Here is a 17,686-nt window from a genome sequence, read left to right as displayed (position 1 = left end):
TATGAATCTAACTTGTGATTTCAACATGTTCCTCTAATTAAAAGCTGGACCCAATCTGAGGCATATATGAGAACTCACGGAAGTTACTAGAAGTGGGGTATAGGTCTCTTCAGAACTGGCCTTGAAATTTCAACTCTTCTTAATACAAAAGCAACATCATGGTCTTTCCCTTGTTTTCATTTACTAGGCTCCAAATCACCAAACTTCTTTGCCTCTCTGGGAAAACTAAATGACCCACCATTTCAGAAGAATCTCATGGGGTCTGTGCATGGCTTTTCACATCCTCCCTGAAACACCAACACGCCCGGTCCGGGTTAAAGGATATCAGCACTGCCACACACTCTTCTTTTTCCCAAATTAATCAAGAAGTAGGAATTTCTGACAAATGCCATCTGCTGATTTTTCAGAGAGACAAGTTTTGGTGGTGTGACCAGCAGGTGCCTCAGCTTTTTCTAGCATGCAGTACCAAAATAGTCACCATGGCAACCCTGGGAGGGCAGACTTCCAAAGAGATGCATTGTGAGCACAGAAACTCTAGAGCACTTTCAAGCTAGAAGGAAGGAGGCTCAGCGGTGGGTTTCTAACAGTGGCAAGTAGCGCTTCTTCCCACAGCCCTGGGCTGGACCCCAGGCCCCTGCATACTGGGCACAGCCAGGACTCCCCGACCCTGGGGTGTGTGCTTCCAAGAAGAGGGGGGAAAAGGAATTTGTGGGGAGTGGCAGGCAGGTGGAGCAGACAACTCCCAGATTTCTGGCAGGAGGTAAAGTAGCATGGAGGGTGATAAAAGGTGCAGACCTGGGTTGGGAGGCAGGAGAATTAGGTTGAAATACCTGCCCTGTCGCTTGCTAACCAATGACCTTGGGCAATTGACCTTGCCTGTCTGACTCTCAGCTTCTCATTTTCGAAATGGGAGTGGTAAGCTTGCACTGCCTCTTCACAGGGAAAATTGTGGATATGATAGGAAGCTTGTGAAAACTGTTGGGAAAGTGCTCAGTGGACAGTGCCAAGCAGAAGAGAACAGGGATTTGGGGATCAGGAAGCTTGGGTTCTGGACCAGGCTCTGCTGCTTTCTAATCTTATGAGCTTGGGAAAGTCATAGAGCTTGTCAGACCTACACCCTCACCTTGGAAGAAGGTTCAGAAGCCCTGCCTCACAGAGAGGATGTGCAGGTTATCTGGGCTCTTTCTGTGACTTGGGATTCTGTACTCCCCTTTGGTGCATACACCAAGACAGGATAAACCATACAGAGGATTTTACTAGTGGAAACATCTGTGAGATAAAAATGGGGAGGGAGCTGGTAGAGGCTAGGAGAGAGGAAAGGCTAGGAGAGCCATCACACCTTGATGCAAGGTTGACCCAAGTGCAGGAGAGAGGGAAGCAAGGTTGGGTGGAAGCTCCTAGACTACCTATAGCAAGGCCATCAGAGAGTCCTCAAGCCAAAGTCACCTATCAGAGAAGTTCCCTGTCTCTTGGAGACAGTTCTGCCTTAGTATCCCTACCACACTCAGTTGCTGATTGTCTGGAAGCAGCCAACAGGAAGAGTGGCCTCTACATAAATATGAGTGCAAGCAGCTAGAGGCCATGATCATCTGAGCTCCCTCTTCAGGAGACATATTCTTATGGCCACCACACCTACCCAATCCAGATGTTTTTAGCTTGGACATCCACATCAGGTACTTGGCCTCAGGCCCACACCTCTACTTCAGAAGCCTTGTACCCCACATCCATGGTCCTCTTACCCAGAATATTATAGGAACTCAGGCTCAATGGTATCTTAGAACACCACCCCTAGGAAAAAATTTATTTTCTACATCTTAATTAGATTATGTAGCAAAGGTGCACAGTCATTGTTCCATTCTGCATTTGAATGCACGCAGGTGTAGGAATGCATGCTTATTTATCAGTGTGCATGCATATGAATAGTATATTTGTATATATAGATGAGCATTTATATCTACGTGCATGCATGTTGTGAATTTACGCAACAATACCATTAGCCCATTAGCACTACATAAGCATTTTGCACACAGTATCTTTGATCTTTACAACTATCTTTGAGGTAGATAAGCAGGTAGTGTTGCAGGTACAATCCTTGTTTCCCCCAACATACTTTCCCCAACATGTCACTCAGATAACACAAGGTAGAGTCATGGTTTGAACCAGAAATGTCTTCCTTCAAAGTTGCAGCTCTTGTCCTTTCTGCCACCCACCCCCATCCCACCTACTCATATGACTATGTGTTGCATGAAAGCACATATGTGTGCATATATAAAAAAGATTCAGATAGGGGAGGGGAATATAGCTGGAGAGGTATAGGTTGATTATGGATTGGTGACTGGTGAAAAGTATTTCTGCCAGAAGCCCCCACTCTCCAAAATGTAATTCTATTAGTGTGTGTCATCTAAAAACATATTGTATTCTAGCTGTAAGAATTTCTATTTAATGGGCTACAAAGACAAATTTTGGAGATTCTAAGCAACTTGAGTCTCTTATTCTTCTAGTATAATCAAACAGTGATCCACTTTCTTGGCCTTCCCCCAAAATCCTTGCTCCCATGGCAAGTTTTTCAGCCTACCTGGTGGAAATTGTTTTGTCCTGATTGGGAGGTATTAAAGAAAAAATATCTACTCCAACACCTTAGTTTTCCAAATCACTTGTCTTTGCTTGCTTCCCAGCAGCATGAAATACTACTCTGAGGAAATAGATTTAGAATCAGTTTCAATTGCCATTTATTGATCACAGGCACTATGCATACAATTTTCATAAATGATCATATTTGATTTTGATTCTCATCAAAATGATATCTATTCAGCAATGAATAACTGAGGGTCTAATGGGTTAGGAGACTTACTCAATGTACCCTGTTAGTAAGGGGACATAACAGGAACTAGAGCTGGGCTCTGCAGAACTCATGGCCTGGCTCTTTCCACAGTATTCACATTCTCTCCAGGCAGAAGATACGATCTGCCCAAATAATTGCTTTCCAGGCCATCCACTAGCTCTGCTGTATCCTGGGAACCTGCAGGACCAGCCAAGCCCTGGACAGGGCCGCTTGGGGCCAGGGCAGGTAGACTTACCTGGAAGAGCACCAGCCTGGCTATCAGCATATCCACTTTCTTCCCATTTCCTTTTGCAGCCTCCTTCCTTGGTTCACAATGACAGTCCAACTTCTGCCAGTCCTGACTGTCATTCAAGCCTTTTTGCTATTTAAGAATTTTGAGGAAGAAAACCGTCATGTACTCAAAATCCTGGTAATCAGAAGTGTCTGGAGATTTCGAGCTGTTAACATAGAGAGGTGGCAAAAGTATTTTCTAGGACATCCTTATGGGCCTGAATGGCAGCGGGAGTCGACATAGCTGGTGCCTGGGCAGGTTTCCAAAGCACAGGCGAGGTGGAGAGTAGGTGAGGGCTGCAACAAAGGCCCCGACATCTGAAGAGCACTGCACAGTTTGTCAGCGGCTTTCAGCTCCACATTCTCACTTAGTCCTCACAGCAACCCCATGCAGTGACTGCTGTCACTCCTTTTCATGGCTGAGGAGACAGTTGGGAGAGGAAAAATGAATTGCCCACTGGCAGGCAGGTAAGAGGCAGAGCTGAAACTCTCACGTAGTTCTTCCAACTCCAGGCCCAGCATCTCAGGATTGTACCCAAGTGGCTCTCGCACCAGTATCAGGGCCAATGGCAGGGTCAGCAGAAAATAGCAGAGGGGCTTGAAAACAGATGGGAACATCTGGAAAAGGTAAGGAAGTTGTCTTAGTCACTATAACAAATATCCTAGGCTCGGTAGATGAAATCACAGAAATTTAGTTCTCATGGTTCTGGAAGCTGGGAAGTACATGTTGAGTGTGCCAGCATGGTTGGATTCTGGGGAGGGCCCTCGCTTGACATCTCCTTGCTGTGTCTTTACATGGCAGAGAGCAGAGAGAGGAAGAACACTCTTCTGTCTGTCTTTATACGGGCACTAATCCCACCATGAAGGTCCTGTCCTCATCACCTCATTACTTCCCAAAGTCTCCATCTCCAAAAACTATTACACTGGGGATTAGGGTTTCAACATAAATTTGGGAGGAATGCAAAAATTCACTACATAGCAGAAGTATAGAGCACTGGAGGCCCAGTTCATTTTGTGTAATGAATGTCACTATGCTAGGCACCGGGGGTATGGCCTGAATAAGGTCATCCAGACCCTTCCCTAAGAAGTTAGACTCCAGTGGGGAGACCAGTGGATAAACAGGCAATTCCAACACAGAGGAACAAGCATTCTGGTGATGGAGGGACATGCAGGCTCTGTTGGTGGGTAGGGGAGGGCACCACACCCATATGCAGTACTGCACCTCTTGATTCATTTTCCAAATATACAAAAATGACTTGGGGTTTGCAGAAGGAGTGAAAAAAAAAAACTGAAAGGTAGTTGCTGTGGGAGGAGAGATCCAAGAAGGCTTCCCAGAATAGGTGGGCAGTCTTCTGGAACTGGGGCCCTGAAGGGTGGGTAGAATCCTGATGTGCAGAGACTTGGAAGAGAAGTATTGTAGCCCAAAGAAACAGCATGGTCCCTGCAGAGGCATGAAAGGGAAGATTCCTGGGGGTAATCACCCACCTTCAGAGCCTGTGTAGGCACCACATAGGGTAGGGTAGCAGGAGACACAGCTGGAAAAGCAGATGGGGGTCAAGTCCGGCCTTCTAAGGTTTGGACTTTATCTTACAGGCGGTGGGGAGCTGTCGGGAGCATTTTGAGTGGGGCAGTGACACTGCTGGCTCTGCATTTTGGAAAGGTGGATTTCAGGGCAGTTTGGATGATGCTGGGGAGTGGCTGACAGGTTGAAGATCAGTCCTGAGGAGCAGGTCGGTGAAACATGATAGGGGCATTAGCATTCAATCCAGGGGTGTGAGCAGCAAGGTGGTCACCCAGGCTGGCTTGAGGAGCAGCATAAGCACACAAGCCCCAATCATATCTGAGGAGAAGTGCAGATCCACCTGGAGGAGCTAGGTTTGCCTTACATCCAAGAGGCAAGCTCAAGGCTAGTGATGAGCCAGAGGGCAGGGGCAGAGCAGATGAAGGGACTCCATGAGAGTGCAGGGCCAGGGTGGGATGCCGGGGGTGGGGGTGGGGGGTTGGGGTGTGAGGGCCATTGCTGGAAAGGGCCACAGGGCCCACATTGAATGTGGGTGTGCATGAGTGCGTGTATGTGTGTTGGGCTGTATGTGTGGACAGCGAAGGATGCATGGACATGTCCTGGGCTGGGAGGAGAGGGCACTGGGTTAAAGGGTGACAGACCAGGGGATAATGAGGGCCCCCAAAGGCCTGGAGGGGAGACACACCGGCAGGAGCAGGTCTTAACACCCACATGGGCACTCAACCCTTTGCCATCTCTGTAGCTGTAGAAAGCAGAGCAGTGAGCTTCCCAGAACAGTTTTGTTCCCTTGGTCATGCATCATACTGGAAGGCAGTGCCTGCAGCATCTCCCAGCTGTCCAGCTCAGGAGTCCAGCCACCGTACCCCATGCACCTACTTAGCACGTGATACCAGACACAGACATGAAAACCCAGTCTTTAAAAAAAAAAAAAAAAAAAAAAAAAAAAACTTGAATCAAACTCCTTTCTGGCACTTTCCACTGATTTTCTAGACATTTGTCCTCTGTACTCAGGGCTGAGGGGACCGGCTTGCCTGCAGGCTGGTCGTTCCAGGGGGTTCCTTTGAAAACTTCCTGCAGTGTCCAGGAGCGAGCAGCCTGCTGCACACAGGACGCAATGCCTGCTGAAATCCCACTTGAAAGTGAGCGGCATCGCCGAGACAAGCCTAGATCCTTTTCAGCACAGCGATTCCTTCCTTCCTCCCTTCCTCCCACAGCTCAGCTAGAGTTTTCTGCCCAGAGGAACTCTGTGAGAGCGTTTCAGAGTCATTCGGGCCGCTTGCCCCCAACAGGGCGACACTGGCTGGCTGACCCCCCTCCTGCTGGGGGGTACTGTACCCACGGCCCGGGGCTTCTCTATTCCTCTCCTCCCCTCCCGCTGCTGACGCACGCTTCCTATAATAAGCCTCTGTTACTTGGAGCAGGGGCGGCTCCGTAGTAAGCCGAAACCGCTACTATATTTACACCCTTTCCACATTTAGACAAAGGCTATTTTTAACAGAAGGTCTATTTGTGGGGGTTGCCCACGTCACACTGTTCACATGCATCTCACCATCCTCAGTCTGTTCTTCTGATTTCACACTTGTACCGGGCCTCTCTCCTTCTCTCTCTCTCCTTCTCTCCATCATTTTTCTTTCGTTTCTTTCTTCCTTTCTCCAATTTCCTTCCTTCCTTTAATCAGATTGAGGTCTTTGGCAGGCTATATTGCCAGAGTCCTTCAGGGGACGGCGAGGCTCTGTCCTCATGGAGCAGAGTGGGCAGTGCGGCCACATGCTGGGCTGTGAACTGTTCTTGGCACCTACTGTGGGGACCAGCAGAGACCCCAGTCCCCAGGGCTCCATATTGGCCTGCTCTGCCTCCAAGTTTTTGTGAGCAGGATGCTGGGACCATGACAGCCTGGCCTTTTCTCCTCATGCCAATCTAGTTTTATTGGTGGGAGGGAAGGGGGTGTGTGTGTGTGTGTGTGTGTGTGTGTGTGTGTGTTGGGGGAGGGGTAGTGAGCAAGGTCAGAGGAAAATAAGCCAATGGGGTCATCATTCATGCAGAACACCTTTTCAACTTAAAAGTTAATTTTATCAGATTTGTCTTAGATGACACAGTTTTTGTTTGGGTGAAAGGAAGTTTCATATTTCCTACACGCATAATCCACTTATGAAAAGGAGGGGGGATGCACGGAGTTAGCACATATTAAGTGCCTGCTGTAGTCAAGCCCTATTGGGCACCAGGGACATCTGGACCCTGAGAACGGAGTGAAGGGGTGGTCCTGCCTGCACCAGGTTTCAGATGAGGAGGTTGAGGCCTGCAGAGATCTGGGACTGGCCTAAATTCACTTAGCTGGTAAGTGGCTGTGCTGGGACTTAAATCTATGTGTCTGGCTACAGACTGTGTGCTGGCCCCAAATCTCAGACCTCCCCCGTTGTTACCTTTTCAGCTCTCTAAAAAATCAGCGGTCTTCATCATTAACACTCTTTCTGTTATTTTCTTTCCCTAGTTCTGCTCCTCTCCTCACCCCCCACCCCAATGAGAAGAGACCTTTCCCACCTCAGAATGCCATCTGCACTTCTTTGGTCTACTTCTTCAGATGATGAGTCATCTGAAACACACACATGTCAGAATCTAAAAAGGACAACAGAAAAGGCCTTGTGGGCACTAAAGGGTCCCAGAGAAACCCCATGTTGTCAAATCTTGCATTTTTCCCCAGCAGTCAATTTGAATTGTAGCTTCTGAGTGAAATATTGTTACTGCATTTCTGAGAGAGGAGAGCTGAGATTTGAATCCGCCTCAGACTGTGCTGGAAACAGAATACAGAGCCCATCACAGGATGTCCTGCCCTCTGTAGCCTCGTTTCTGAAAGTATCATTAAACATGTGGGAACCAAATGCCCCCTGAGTCCCCATATTCAAGCCTTTAAAATTGCAGATTCTGGTTCAGACATTTCCTAGAGACTCTGATAAGAGATTATTGTCTTCTTGGTGTCCTAGTGTCAGGGGTTCTGAGCCCAGGAGTCTAGCAGCTGTAACATGAGGCCAAGTCACATTCATCTCTAAAATAGAGATAATAATGTCCCTTGCCCACTCACCCACTTCACAATTTACAGAGATGTTGCAGTGAGACAATGCATGTGAGTGTGCTGCTGTGAAAGCTGGCAAACACGACAAGACTGCTAGTCGCTAGTGCTGATGTTTTCATCCTTAGTGAAGATGTGAGAGAGGGCTCAGGAAGGACAGGTGACATGTACAAGGTCACACCGCAAGTAAGTGGTTGAAATAAAGGCACAATAGCCCTGTGTCCCTCAGCAAGGGGCTGAAAAGAAATTACAGAGCCAGTAGAAGGGCTCGGGTGCTGAGCTTTAGCAACGCTAGGCTGAGCTCAGTCCAGAAATGGGGACACTGATTTGGGACGAATCCCATCACTCTCCCCAGCTGACCCTCCCTGTACCTTGGTCCCAGTGGCTTCTCAGGCTTCTCTGCAGCATGGGTGTCCTGCCTTGGCCAGAGCCGAAATCCCAGAGCGGTGAAAGAGGAGCCAGTGTCATGGGGCTTCTGGTTTCAGGACACACTGGAAAGGTGAGAAGGAAGCTTGTCTTCCCATGGATCTGGGCCAGGCCTGGGTGGCGGGGCCTCCCCGCCAGGAGCTGGGACGTTCCCTAGGTGCCCGGGCATCCCCGGGTCAGGAGGGCCACCAGCAGTTTTTCAAAGCATTAGCTTGGTCAGAAAATAAATCATTCGGCACTTTGCAGAGACCAAATGCTTTGTCAGTGCAGGCAAAACCTGCCCCAGAATCTGCAGCCTGGGAAGGCCTTGTGCTCACCTGGCTTAGGGGCCAGTTTAGGGAAAAGAGGCCCCTGCTCTTTGTACCTGCTTACTGGAGGAGTTGATGAGAAAACCTACACACCTTGACCTCCATGACTCTGACCTTCACATCTTGGCCACGCCCTTCTCACCACTACTACCCATCAGCCACCAGCCACCACTCCACCTCTCTACCCCAACCCTCATCAGACTTTCACCTGCTTTCAAGGCTCAGGTGTTGCTCCCTATGTGAAATCTTGTCTGGCCCTCTTTCTCCCAGTCAGGAATAATTTACCCCTGCTCCCTCCTCTGTGCCCTTAGTGTTCTCTGTGAATGTGGTAGCGGTCTCAGACCAGTCTGTGCTGGAGTTATCCTGGCACCCAGCCTACAATCAGAGGAGTCGTGCGGTTCATCCATGGAATTTGAGTCAGGCTTAGTTTTCACCTCTTCTGAGGGTGGAGCAGAGCCTCTGGGCTGGAGAGATACAAACAGTGTAGAAGATGCTATGGTGTCCCACCAGCTCCCCTTTTAAGGACCAATGCACACCCCCTGCCCCCAGCTGCTGAATGCCACCTGTTTGCCTGCTAATGACCCACAGATGCCCCCCTTCTCCAGAGAATGGCTCTCAGAAGACAGAAGCTGCATCTCCATGAGGTTACAACTTTCTCCCCATACCTGCTCCCCAATCACCACCACCACAGGCAATGACTAAGTGACACAGAAATGCAAAAGGGTAGTCCCCTCCCCTCAGGAAGGGACATCTCTGCAGTATGCTTCAGGCTCCAGAGAGTCAGTCCACTTCTATCCCCTCTCCAAGGATCAGCCCAAAGCTGGCTTTCCCTGAAATCACAGTTTAGGATGAGCAGCCTGAATTTCAGTTTTACACTGAAATTCCCATGTCCCATCAGTTTTGGGCAAATGGGGCTGATTGACTAGCTTAGACTGGGTTACCAGATTTAGCAAATAAAAATACAAGATACCCAGATATATTTGCACTTCAAATAAACAAAGGATACGTTTTGAGTATAAGCAGGCTTCATGCAAGACTTGCAACATACTTATAATGAGAAATTACTCATTGTTCATCTGAAATGCAAATTGACCTGGGCAGCCTATATTTTATCTGGTAGCCTGACCCTTGACCACACCTGTGTTTGTCTCTCTCCCTGCTCCTATCCTGCTTCCTTTCCTCTCTCCCTTGTAGGTTTTTCCTGAAAAGCACTCCCCCAGTAAATCACATGTACCTAAATCCCTGTCTCAGGTTCTGCTTCTAGGGAATCTGACGTAAGACTGTCATTAGTCCCTCTCTGCTGCCTAAGGTGACCAGAGAAGTCCTTTCATTTCCCCTGAACCTTGCAGAACCTTTCTTTTTGTTCAAACTTCACCTGGTCCATCCTGGCTAGAGTAGGGGAAATCATTACACTAATTGTCACCAGCTGAGGTCCTCCAGGTCCTCACAACAGCCCTGAGTGGTGGCTACAATTCTTAGATCCATTTTTAGATGAGAAGACTGAGGCAAGAGAGATGCAATAGCTTACCTGGCCTCACAGAAAGTGGCAGTGCCTCAATACAAAACCATATTTCCTGCCTCTTAGACTCTTGCTTCATCAGTGCCTCCCAGGGAATCCAGGAGAGACACAAGAGCAAGGCTTTAGCTTTGCTGATCCACCCCCACCCCCCAACCCCTGCAGCATTCGGACTTCAAGTTTTTACCTTGTCTCTTGTCACTGGAAGGATGGGGCAATTCTAGGTACGCTCTCTGGGTGACCCAGGGAGCTAGCCACTAACTTCACATTTGTGCAGAACTGGCTTCCCAGAAACCACAGGAAAATGGGGGTATCCAGAAATCCATGTGGCCACAGCCCCCTGTAGGAAGACTCTATTTTCATTCATCTATGACAGAACTAGGTTCGTGGCTTAGGGTCTGAGCCTTGATTTAACCATGAACATGAGAACTAGATTGACCTCTGGGGGATCATCCAGCTATGGCCCAGTGGGATTTGAAGTTTCCATAGACCTGACATTCATGTTAAGTACTTAACCTGGTAGCTGGCACAAGGTAGAGCTCACCTAACAGTGGCTGTAGGTAGTAGTATTTCCCATAAGCAATAGTAATAAGAACATCTGATTCCCCAGATAACACGAGAGTGATAAGAATATGTCCTATAGCACACTCAACTAAACAGACTTCAGCTCAAAGCCATCCAAAGATGGAATGAGTCGCCTCAGAGGGCAGTGAGCTTTCTGTCATTTCACAGGGAAGAAACGGGAGGGAATCTGTTTATCTACCTGCCAGTGGGAGATAATTTCCATCCATTATGTCTTTTAATCTAATGCTGAGATGTTCCAGAAAAGGCTGGATGGTGTGCCAGAAAAGGCTTGTGATGGTGTGCCAGCTTCTGAGGGACTGAACAAGAATGATGCAGAGGTCCCCCCTGACCTGAGACTCCAGGAGTCTCTGAAAATGCTGACATCCCACATTTATGGTAAGACCAGTGGCCACTCTCATGTCCAGAAATCTGGAATATAGTTCCTGAATAATGTCACAGGCACCAGCCCTACGCTTTTCAGAACTGTCCACACACTCAAACCAATTAGAGACCCAGCTTGTGCCCCTGAGTTGGGGGGTGCAGAGTGGACACTGACCTATGGGCCCTCAAAATCCTCCTGACCCACAAGTTCCCCAGCATAGGAGACTGCACCAGGCCCACTTTCTTCTTGCCTGTCACCACACTGTGCCTCCCCTCTTCTTGAGCAGCTCGGCTCAGCCACGGACTGAGTCAGCCATGCTCAGTTGCCAGCCCTACAGCTGCCCGGCTGAAGGAACTGACTTTCTGCTCCCTCTCCCACAGCTGTCAAAAGGATACCCCAGAGTCCCCATTACACACAAACACACATGCGCGCGCACGCACACACACACATGCCCTTATGGAATCTTTGCCCACAATCACAAAATCACAGGGCTGAAAGAGACAGCAAGTACCTAGCAGATTCGTTAAGTCCAGGCCTGTCAAGAAATCCCCTACCAGAAGCCTCTGTCCACACACCTTCACAGTGGAGAGCTCGCCCCCAGCTGGTGTCACCCTTTCCAGCATTGAACTCCCCGGCCATTAGAAGGTGCTTCTCATGTCCAGGCGCCAGGCATCCAGGTATCCAGGTGACTTCTTCTGGCTTCCTCTCATTGGTCCCAGTGTTTTCAGGGATGGCACGAGAGTCCAATCTCGTTGGAAGGTGGTGTACAAAGAGGTGCAGGAAGACACATGGGAGGAAGTAGTGAGAGATGAAGTCAGAGGTAGTGAGAAACGTCAGAGAGAGAATTAGCAGGGATGTGCACAATCTAAAAGGGACCTGTATCCTGCATGCTGACAATTTTTCCGTTATGTTTTTTAAAAAATTCTGTTGCTCTTCAGCTGCATGGAAAACATGTCCACCCCAAATAACTTACTCTCTGAGAACTGCAGAAAAAATGAGAGTATTGTATTACCTATTGCACTGATGAGAAAAGGGTGATCAGGAAGGGAGATCAAAACTACCACATGGAAAAGAGTTGAAAGAACTGGGTCTCTAGCCAGAAGAAGGGATTTGGCTGGTAAAGTGGTTGCCTCTGACAATCCTTCCTGGGGAAAAAAAGATTGGACCAATTCTAAACAGAATAAAGAATTGGACTTAGGACCAAAGGGTAAACCACCAGAGTGACCGAAAGCTTTCCACTAGACAGAACTGTCTAGCAGTTGTTAAGATAGTGAGAAGTCCCTGTCACTGAAGGTGTCTAAGGCGTGGGTGCACTTGATGTTTTATGTCTGACAGTTCATGACTTTTCTTTTAATGCATATGCACATCACCACCACCACCACCCCCAGCACGCACACACACACACACATACACACACAGAAACCTGGCCGTATAAAGCCAGGTGAGGCACACCAGTGTGGGGTGTGCATCTCTCACTTGGCTTAGCTTTGATCCCCCAGAGATTTTCCCATTGCAGACTTGGTTGTCAGCAAGAAATAAAAGCCTTTCCTCTCTCCTTGGGAGGAGCAGAGCAGATTGTCTGGATCTGCTGCGTACTGCCCTGGCTCTGGTCTCAGCACCAAACGCGTTCCTTCTGCTCAGTCTGCTCCCGTTTTGACAATGCAGAGGGGAGAGCTGGAGAAAGTCCCACAGCCTAGAGTCCTGGCATTGGAGGGCGGGGCTTTGCTGTTGGACCGGACAGATCACATTTGCATTCAAGAAAGACTAGGTGGAGCCCCTTGCTCCCAACACAGGCAGAAAGTTTAGCTGGGATTGGCGCCCATCCTCAGGCATCTTTTGAAGAGAAAGTGCTCTCTGCTGCTGTCCTTTCAGTGTTTTGTCAAGGGCAGAGCCTGAAAAAGGTTTTCGCAGGAGGAAACTTCTCTAAACCTCTCTAGCATCCTAGAGATTAAAATAAGTTATTTTTTCTCTGCAAAAGAGACAAGGTGCTCTGCTACCTGAGGGTGGAGTACTGGACCCTTCACGTGATTAAGATCCAGAAAATATGCTTTTTGCCTACAGCATTGTATGTCCCATTACCAGCCAGTAGTGATCCATGAAGCAATGTTACTCAAGGAGGATTCACTAAGCACCCACTCTGTGCTAGGCCATGCCTCCCAGGCACTGGGGAGCAGAGGTGAGAAAGATCCAGGATTTACCTTCAAGAAGCTTATAGTCCAGTGGGGGTGACTATCCCAAGCAAAAAAATAAAATCCATGCACTCAGGGCTCCAGGAGAACTTTGCTGTGAGTGCACTAGCTGTCTGGGAGCATCTGGGACGGCATCTGCAAGGAAGGGATGCTTGGGATGAGTTTTCAAGGACACACAGGATTTTATGAAGTGGTAAAGGGCAGCAGTGGGAAGGGATCTTGCATGCAAAGTTCTGGGAAAGATGTGGAAAAGCTTTGTTTATTTAAGGAACTATGAGAACTTTGACATGACCAGAGGAGCTACCATGCAGGCAGGGAAGTGCAAAGGATGAATCTAGAGCAGAGGTTTTAACCAGGGACAATTTTGTACCCCAGGGACACTTGTTTGTCACAAAGAGAGGAACAGCAGTGCTACTGGCATCTACAGGGTAGAGGCCAGGAATGCTGCTAAACATCCTACCATACCACCATGTGGACAGCCCCCACAACACCATGATCTGGTCCACAATGTCAATACTACTGAGACAGAGAAACCCTGAGCATGGTAGGGTGTTAGGAGTATCCCTGGCCTCTCTACCCACTACAGAGAAGGAGCAGCCACACCACGAAAAAATGGAGCTCTGTTAGGGGCACTGTGCTTTCTGAGGGTCACACAGAGAAGGCATCCAGGGGAAGGAAGCCAGGGGAGTGCTGAGCTTTCAGATTCTGCAATCTGGAGTCCTCCACACCTGTGTTTCAGCTAGCCCTCCCAGCTTTATTTTCTGTACATATCTGATAAGCCTACATCCAGTGTCTGCCTCCAAATTGTTGACAAAAATATTAAATAGAAAAATTTCAGGGCAAATAATGACTTAGATTCATATAAAGCTATTCAGTTTATGGGGCATTTTGCATCCTTCATCTCATTTATATTCATTTTACAAAACAGAAAAATGAAGCTGGGAGATGTTCTGCAATCTAAGAGTTATTTAACTATAACACATTCAGCTCCCATCTCTTCTCCTAGGGTGGTCCCTGAGTGCTCCAAGGACCCCTGCATCTGGCCACAGGGGATGCTGGGAGTATCCTCCATCCTGGCCTAAAAGGGCTCCCTTTCAGCTTCCTGGATTTATATCTTGTGTGAGTGGCTAAGGGCAGGTTCCCTGGTCTCCCTCTGCCCCTAGCTGCGACATTCACATACCATTCTGACTACAGGGGACTCTCTCCCTCCCTGAGGCTGAGTTGGTAAGAGGACCTCTCATGGATAGCAGGCAGGGACAGCTGCTCAGCTCATGTTCTCTGGCCAAGAAGCATTACTGACCCTGTGATTTGGCCCTTCATCCAAACTGGCAGATGGGTACAGGTGCCTTGCCGTGACGCTGCTTCCCCTTGACCAAGCATGCCTGACCATTAAATCACCCAGTGGAGGACAGCACCAGTCAGCTGAGGGGTGGGCTCTTTCCAAGTGGAACCCCAAAATACTGCTAATCTGAAATGTCACTGTTCTCAGGGACAGCACGAACGAACCATGCCAAGTCACACACTGCAGAAACACTCTCAATAATCAACACTAGGTGTTCTAACAGTTTGTTCAAGCCTGTTCATCTGTGGTTTAGAAGTTTATAACATGACAATCTTTTACCCTAATAGCTTTCTGGGAACTGATTGCCCATATTCCCCATATTCCCAAAGCCATCGCCAGCTCCCAGCTTTCTCATTCAGGAAAAAGAGCAAGCGCCTCCCCTTCATCCTCCTTATCTCCCACAATCACTAAGTACAAGCCCACGGAGAAGAATCAAGGGCAGTGAACCTTCATCAAACAATAAAATCCTGCCTGGTGCCAGGCCTACCTGTGCCATCCAAGCACTGCCTGCCCTGTCCCTCCATTAAACATCTTACCCTCGCGGCCGGTGGCTCCCGGGGCACTGTCCTTTCCATGTCTCCTCCTCCCATCAGCACAGCCCAGCGGCTCTCTCCTGCTGCTCTGGCTCCATCCCTCTCCAATAACATTGCTCCTTCTCTGGCAGCGTCCAGCCACTTTGTCACAAGCTACGTCTGTGGAGAGCACCGACCCTGGCTGCAGGGTGAGACAGATAAGAGGATAAGAGGGGGCAGGAGCAGACAGAGAAAGAAGGTGGCAAGACAGAGTAGGCGAGAGAAAGTGGTGGCTAAGTCTAGGGTGCTGATGATGGAGTAAAGGGAAAAGGAGGCAAGAAAGCTGAGCTCGTGTTGAAAAGAATGTCAAAGGGAGCTCAAGCACTGGGTGGGGTGAGGGCAGAAGAGAGGTCCTTTCCAACCCTGGGGCCTTTAAGCAGTACGAGGGCTCCCCTGGCTTGGAGCCACGCCATGCCTCTGATCCTAGGGAGTAAGAATGTCTTTTGGGGGATGTAGGGCAATGGCACCCATTTCTCCATGAGCCACGTGCTTGCATCTTCCAGTGGGATACTCTCCAGGGTCATCTGGGTCCTCTTGTCTTGTGCTTGTTCATCACCTGAGCATGATTCTCGCCTGCTCAGCAGGGCGGTAGGGGGTCGTGAGCTCACAGCCCAGAAGCTTGACCCCTGTGGGGCCTCGGCATCGTTCCCTGGGACTCTGTGGCAGTGAGGCAGCCACATGGTGTCAAGTGGCTGCTCTGTGTGAGGGGATTTCTAAAAATACATCTGTCCTGCTGCTCACAGGGCTCACGAGTGCCAGGCAGACAGGACAGGCATGTGCAACCTGCTCCCTCCTCACTGTCCCTACCACCTCCCTTCTAGTTCGGGTTGCTGCCTCTTCTCACCCAGACTATTCCACCAGCCACCTGCCTGCTCTCCCTCTCCCCATGGCCCACCAGGTATTATACTTACTGAAAACACAGAATCCTGTTGGGAGACCACACCTCAGCTAAAGCCTATTCTCTCATTCATTCGCTCACTCATTCATTCAATCCTCAGCATGCACATTTACATTTAACATGCCAATGTGGCATGCTTTTTCAACGCCAGGCTTGTGGCAGATGCTACAGATTGGATGAGTGAAGCCAGACACAAAAGGATGTAGTGTATGAATCCATGTGTGCAATGCTCAGGAATAGGCAGATCTAATCTGCAGCAATGGAAGTCACAAGACTGACGACTTCTTGGAGGTGGCACGTAGCTATTGACTGAGGAAGGGCAAGGTGGACTCTCTGGGGTCTGGCTGCTCTATATTGTGATCTGAGTGATGGTCTCAAGGGTGTAACAAATTGAAAATGTACTGAGCTGCACACTTGAGAACTGTGCCTTTTACTGTAGTATGTTAGAACTTGATAATTTTTAAAATGTATATAAAACATAATTCTGGTTTTGCTTTTTGGAGCTATACACATATCCATGACTCAAGAATCGAGGAGAAAACTATCAATACTCTAACAGTGCTTGTCTCTGACTGGTAAGATTATGGTAAACTTAATTTCCTTGTTGATACTTTTCTGGATTTCCCAAATATTCTACACTGAATAGATCTTGCTTAAGTAATGAGAGTAAATATATTAAATGTTATTTTAAAAGTAAAAACCCTCGAGGTGAGACAATCAGCAAGCACGAGACAGGTGGCTGTCTCCCCAGAGGGGCCAAGCCCACTCACGAGCTTTTGTCCTCTTAGGCAGCAAGGACACCGGCTTAGAGTCATGCTCCAGGTCTGTGAGATTTCAGTGCAGCTAAATAAAGCTCTTGGACCGCTGTGGGTGGTGAGGTGGGGCTGCCGGTGGAACCCTCGGGGTTTTCCTCTCATTCCTGAGGGGAAGGAGGTTCCAGGGCTTTCAGAGCCTTGCCAGGCCCATTCTCACCCTGGCAGCTGTTTAGACTAGCCTGACTCAGAGTCCCATGCAGTTCTAACCTCTTAGGCTTGGGACTGTGAGCCCCAGCCTGCCTGGAGTTCTCTCTTATGGAGGGGGGATAATTTCAGGACCCCTACCACATCCCTTCAGCAGGAAGGACCTGCCAGTATATGCAGTTTGGGGGCACAGAAAGATAAAGTGAGCTGATGGTGCAAGTGAAAAAAAAAAATACATACATATATATATATATATATATATATATATATAGAGAGAGAGAGAGAGAGAGAGAGAGAGAACCCTGGAAACTCTAAGGAAGGAAGAAAATGGAACATGGAAGAATCACTCTGGGCCTTGGTTTTCCACCAGGAAATGGGGCTGTTGTGAGATTACCACATGAATAGCATGTAGAAAATGCTGGAATGGGGGCTCATTTTGTGTTCTGGTTTTGGTGACGCTTTGGGACATGAAGACCGGCTGCATAGCTGGCATCCTGGCCTCCTGCTCCAATTCCAGTGCCCCGCTCTCTTACTCTCTTGGCTACCACAGCCCGGACACGGCAGGGACAGGATAGATTTTTCCATATGTGTGTCCGAAGCCTGATTTCTGCATTGGCAAACTATTGTGGTCATGTGATGAAGATCAGCTTGTGATTCATAAATGTATTTTGTATTTCTAGCTTGGATCCTAAAAACACTTCCCTCTTCCCTCCCACCTCCTCCTCTGCCCGCAACACGAAGGCTCCCACAGAGATGTCATGTGAAGGCTTCTCAGGCTGAGCCAAGGGAAGAGCCAGTGGCCAGCTCTGCCCTGTGACACACACAGCCTCCA

The 17,686-nt window shown here is 48.7% G+C and overlaps 2 long non-coding RNA genes across 2 annotated transcripts; one reads left to right on the top strand and one right to left on the bottom strand.

Annotated features, from left to right (window-relative positions):
• Nucleotides 1–674: 674 nt before the first annotated feature.
• LOC101017449 lies at nt 675–10,848 on the top strand. The gene is made up of 4 exons (XR_004177945.1): nt 675–760; nt 3,626–3,739; nt 7,729–8,197; nt 10,764–10,848. It is a non-coding gene; the product is annotated as an uncharacterized LOC101017449 (long non-coding RNA).
• Nucleotides 2,711–16,388, bottom strand: LOC110741388. The gene is made up of 2 exons (XR_004177946.1): nt 11,470–16,388; nt 2,711–3,730 (listed from the first exon to the last, which is right to left on the bottom strand). It is a non-coding gene; the product is annotated as an uncharacterized LOC110741388 (long non-coding RNA).
• Nucleotides 16,389–17,686: the final 1,298 nt, after the last annotated feature.

Source organism: Papio anubis, chromosome 13 (assembly GCF_008728515.1).
Source record: "Papio anubis isolate 15944 chromosome 13, Panubis1.0, whole genome shotgun sequence".
Classification (NCBI taxonomy): Eukaryota; Metazoa; Chordata; class Mammalia; order Primates; family Cercopithecidae; genus Papio; species Papio anubis.
Note: the sequence above shows the minus strand (reverse complement) of the source record. Positions and strands in the feature narration are given on the sequence as shown.